The sequence below is a fragment of the Ixodes scapularis genome, unplaced genomic scaffold (assembly GCF_016920785.2).
Source record: "Ixodes scapularis isolate PalLabHiFi unplaced genomic scaffold, ASM1692078v2 PGA_scaffold0__279_contigs__length_252992795, whole genome shotgun sequence".
Taxonomy (NCBI): Eukaryota; Metazoa; Arthropoda; class Arachnida; order Ixodida; family Ixodidae; genus Ixodes; species Ixodes scapularis.
Window position 1 is genome coordinate 130894517 of NW_024609835.1, and position 5844 is coordinate 130900360.

The window sequence follows — 5844 nt, forward strand, 5'->3', positions numbered from 1 at the left end:
TACGCCGATTCCTCCTCCTCTAGTAATTGGCTGTGTATAAAAGAAATTTTGAAATCCTAAAATATTAAACTGTGACAGATGATCAGCACTGACATTGATTTCTGTTAGCACAATTGCATCAATTTGGTCCCGCATTTGATCAACAACTGTCTTAAATTCATTCCAGTATTTTCGAATACTACGAATGTTTATGTGTAAGACCATGAAAGAGTCGGTTGAAGAAGAAGAAAACGAGCTATTAAACGAGAGAAAATCGGCGTACTGTAAAAAACTAGCCATGTCGGTTATGTGATTAGTTCTAGGTCACTTCTCTGCTGAATCCGTACCGGAGAAGCGCCCTCATCTTTTTTGGCATAAATTCGAGCATTTTTGACCCACACAAATTTGTAACCGCGTTCTTTTCCAAGAGTACGCGCCTGCCAAAAAAGTTCTCTGTTGGTCTGAGTTAAGCTGTCGTTGAAATACAGTCTTTCGGATGGATTGTCACGAGAAAATTGCCTGAGCTTGCTACGAGCTTGCATCCATTTGTCTTTAGTGGCTACAGATGTAAACTTGACCAAAATAGGTGGTTTTATAGATCGTTTGCCTGGTAGCCTGAAAACCGACACGACATCAGCTGGTTGATGTCCCGGAATTCCTAGCTTGTCTGCCAGCCCCGCTAAGATGGAAGGGAGAGCCTCGTCGGGTTTGACGGTCATTCCATGAATTTCCATAATATGTTGGCGACCGCGTTGGTCAGCGTCGTTCATCTCGGTTTGGAGGCTTTGGATAGTATGTGCCTGTTCGCAAACCGTGTTCTTTAGTGAAGCCACTTCCGTACGCAGCTCGTTCATGTCGGCCGCATGAGCAGACACCGTGGCGAGGAGGCTATCGTATTTCTTTCCTAGGAAGGAAATGGAAGTTTGAACCTCCTCCACAGTCACTTTCATGAGATCTATGCATGGTAGGCTTGAGGAGCAAGAGCTCATTCACCTTTGCGGGAAGCTCGAGCAGTAAATTTACGCTAGCCTTCAGAGAAAGTACTGAATCTAGCTTTTCGTTGATGGTCAGGATTTGCGCCGCGAGTGTCGTGGTTTCGCAGGACGAAATCGAGTCAGAGCTAGCATCGACCCCGTCTATATCAGCACGATTGTTCTTAGAACGGCAAACTTTGCACCTCCATTTTTCTTTTTTGTCGGGGCTCATGGCAGTAAACGTGGACTCAGCAATGCCGGAACACGTTTTCCCGAGATGATAGTTATGCTCGCAAACTGAGCATGTCATGAGTCTACCATCAGGCAAAATGCCTTTTTGGCAAGCGTCGCAAACAATGGACATAATCGTCGAATTAAATGGCATTAAAATAAGTAGAAAAAATTTAAGTGCTGTAAGCATACCAGGTTACACCAGCGAAACAGTATATCAACAGCAGCTTGGCACGGTCACCGAGAAAATGAAACTCCTCAAAGCACTGATGGTCGGTTACCGGCAAGGCTCGTCCGTGGATGTTCGCTGATTGGCCCAGGGTTGATGTTGAGTCGCAGAAAGTCGCCGAACGTCACGGATGGGCATGGACAACGACTGCTGACTGAATGGTCGATGTACGGTAATGGCGGTGTTGAACGGGGCTGCAGTCGCGATCTTCGAAGCAGTAAATCAGAAGCCACGACTGGATGTCGATCCTTGAGCCGGTGAGATGAGGTCGTCTAACTCCCCGTTAAACCATTTAGCAGGCAAGTTAAAGGTCATCGAATAAAGATTTTAAATTACATTTCTCAGAGCGATTAGAACGAATGCCCGGACATATTCATTTCTTCTTCTTCTCATAAAGGCTAGCAAAAATAAATAAATAAAAAGTAAACAAAAAATTTTTTTTCAAGATAATCAGTCTAAATGTTTATACTTTTTGGTTTTTGCACAATATTAATGTCAACGTGCCGCAAATGGAATCTTACACAGCTGTGTTTTTATCTTATATATAAAGAGCGTGCTTTGGGTTATCCATCCACATAAGAAATGTCGTGTAACCCAAGTGTGTCACAAGTGTGTAAATGTCAAATTTCATCAACGATTACTCGAAGGGGCGTTCTTTACATTTTTAAGGAAAACTAGAAAAAAACGCCAAAAATTATTTGATGGCATTGGAGACTTTTCACAGAATGGTTAAAAGTTTTTCTTATATATATATATATATATATAATGTATACTGAAAATATGCTGTGGTAGATTGAGTGAAACATACAACCCACGACGGAAGTGAAACAGACTGCTTTCCGCCGCGGCCTCCTTTACGCTTCGCAAGTCGCAAAAAAAATCGACAAACTTGTGGTTTGTGGAAACTGATTTTAGAGACAACGCCATAACATATTTTTTCAGCAAAATTTCAAATTCGACTCTTTTTGCCTGTACGATTTCAGATAAAATATATATATATAATATATATATACATGTAGTATATATAAATGAATATATGCAGATGATCGAACCGTACTTAATCCAGTGAATCAAAGAATCAAAGTTTTACGAACCCGCGGAACGCTAAAATCAACGGCAGAGCCAGGATTTGAGCTCTGGGCCTGCCAATGTACGGTCGGGTGTGCTAACCAAAACACCACTACACTTGTTTGGTTTCTCGTTATTGCCACCACACCACTCCACTTTGGCTTTCTGGCGTTTCCTACGTCTTATTAATACACAAGAAACGAAATGTGTCCAATCAGGGGTATTCTAAATATATATATATATATATATATATATATATATATATATATATATATATATGTAGCCAGATCGAGAGATAGCACGATTTACACTATCTCAGACTTCTCTGCTTCGCGGTTATATATATATATATATCACATTCTCATTTCTAAACTTGAACGTTGGGAAACTTTGCATCGTTGTGGGATTTTATTTTTGCATGGTTTTAGAAATAGTACAGTCTTCGTTACATATTTGTGGCCCTTGCAAAACCGACAAAAGAGATAAAACGTTTTTTTCTTATCAGCGAGTTTTGAAATTTACAGCGACGTTTTTTCTATGTCACATCTTTTTTATTCGTAAGTTCAGTTTATTGTACTGACATTAATTACGATCTTTACGCACCACAATGAAACGTAGTAAGGCTTTGGGCACAAAGAAGCTCCTACGACTATAATATCTCCGAATTAAAAAAAAGGATAATTAGCAATAGCGTTTGCTGGTTTGTGGTATTCGCAAAGTAGAGAGGTAATAGGATGGTACCTACGGAGGTGCACGCATTACAATATTAATTAGATATTATTTCGGTTCCTAACATGTGTCTTTGTGTATATTGCCACGTGCGTCTGTAAGGAAGAACGCAAGGGCCGAACGACAGCGGCGCTTTGTCGAAGGTGTTCTCCGCCTGATGAATCGCGCCGACCCAAACGCTCCTATAAGAAAAAAACTCCGGGTTCTGATGCGTGACGTGAAAGAAAATATCTTCGAAGGTCTTGTGCGAAGCCCGCCTTCCACCATTGATGGTTTCATCGCTGAGGCCACAAACATCGAACGGGCCCTTCAAGCACGATTCACACTATCAGAGACTTCCCTGCTTCGCTGTTTTCTCGCCATTCAGCAGTAATACACCGCACCTCCACCAAAATGTCCCTAATAACAAATCATGAGGTGGCGTATGCCTGAAGAAACCAAACGTTTAACGGGTCTGTGTATTGTTGTTTCCTCACTGAAAAACTGAAAAACTAAACGTAGGACTTGACGCAGTCCTCCACTTTTTGACCCTAATGATAACAGTCAGTGCAGCGTTGGACGCGGCAGTCGCGGCGGATATGTCTCTTACGAAGACAGCGAAGGCAGAGCGGGGCTCATCCTGGCACCATGACCAGCACCTTGCACCCGTCACCATGGATCTCGTGGGGCAGGCTCTCAACGATTTCACCTTCTTTGAGGGTCAGGCCTACCGTTCTGGTGTTCGATTCCACAGCTTCGAATTCCTTCTCTCGGAACAGGTCTCTGGTGATGACAGAGACGTTGCCGTATCGTTCCAGCTCCTTCTTCGCTTGGCCGTTGAGGACGTCGTACGGGACGCAGTGAAGCTTAAGCTTCACCGTCGTGTTCGCCGCGTCAATGACGAGACACCGCCCGCCTTTTGATATTCAGCTCCTTCGCGTCGACTAACTTATGCTTCGCCGGCAGCGAATGCAGCTTGAGCATCCATACATGGTTCATTTGATGAGGCCCGGCGGACGCCAGGTCTTTCATTATTTATTTATTCAGAATACCTCGCATCGCCTTGCAAAGGCATTATTGCGAGGGAGGGGTACACATACATTTGAGAAAAAGTACAAAGGTACAAGAGGTAAAAAAGTACAAAAAGTACAAAAAGCGCGAGGCCGAACATGAGATAATAATATCAATTGTTTTTAGGTTTATCAAGCATCACATAACACATGGTTAAAGAAAGAAGAGCAGAAGTTGTAGAAATTATTTCCTCTGGCAGCGAATTTCAGGTGCTCGTTGTGCATGGAAAGAAAGAGTATTTAAACACATCCGTTCTACATTTATACTCTCGCACTTTTTTGGAGTGATCACGCCTTCCTGATGAGTAGTGGGCAGGCAGTATGTACATCCAGTTGCAGTTCTTCACGGAAATCTTGTAACTGATACCGACGTCCTTTCACATCACAATCCAGGAACACAGCGTTGGTTATGACGTATCCAGTTGGCAGCGAGGGCAAAATAATCTGATTAGCTTCAGCAGATTCACAAACAGAGGTACCGCGGCCAGGCGTAGCCGCTTTCGCAGCTCCGACTGAGCTCACGATATCACGTCCGTCTCGTGCGAGTGCCGGAAGTAAATCCTCAACCACGGGCGCGCTTGCTTGCAGACGTGCGCTGCGGTCGACGAAGGGACGTCGAGGAGTACCTCCGATGACCCTTGTCTCCGGTGCCGACTCCACCCCGAAGTTCCCTTTCGCCTTGGCTTTGACGTGCGCTCTCGCCCTTCCGCCGCTCTCGTCGAGACAGCCTGTCTCCGCCTTGTCGTCGGGACAACTAAAAGCCGCAACGCCATGAAGTAGCGTTGCCGAAGACGACCGAAGTAATGAGCATCCAAGAACGACAGAGCGCTCCCACTCTTTCGGCGCCACGTATCGCAACGACGCTCCTGCAGCGGTGCTCAACAACCTAAACCTTGTTATCGACGGCAGCGACGCACTGGCACTGGTGAACATCAGAACAGGCTACTCAGCCTTGAGTGGGAGGCTCCCTCGCCACCTTCGAAAAGTCACGACACCGTGGGATGGACATAAATACGAACCGCCGAAGGACACCTCATAACACCAGCCGAGAGATGCACTGCACGCATCGATATCCACAGTGAGTCGTGCCCTGTGTAGTTCGTCATTCTGCAAGACTGCGCGAGGTGCGATATCTTCGGAACGGGCTTTCTCTGCGAGCATGGCGTCGTCATCGACCTCGGGGAAAACCAGTTGACGCCTAGGAAGTTTGTTATGCTGTCGGTGTAGACCAATATGATGTCAACCGTGATCCGAGTCGCTGCCGACCACATGAACCTGCCACCGCGACCAAGTGTTGTCGTACCCGTCGTGACCGATGCAGCTACCTGCGGCGAAGTTGTTCTGAAAGGAAACCTTAAGTTGTTTCTCGGCAGAGGAATCGGCGTCGCAACAGGAGTAGTTGAACTTCATATGGCCGCACTGTGGTCCACGTGACAAACTTCCGAAATTAAGCGCAACACCTCACGAAACGTGCCGCCGTTGGCCACGTCGAGGAACTCCAGAACTCCGCCGATATCGCCGCGATTATTGCAGACTGCTCGCCACATCATCAAGACAGTACGTCACCAGCGCAGCTCGACATTGG

General features: G+C 45.5%; 1 pseudogene; it reads right to left on the minus strand.

The window, feature by feature from the left end:
* Positions 1-445: 445 nt before the first annotated feature.
* On the minus strand, positions 446-1185 carry LOC121837396 (annotated as a pseudogene).
* Between the last annotated feature and the right edge of the window lie 4659 nt (positions 1186-5844).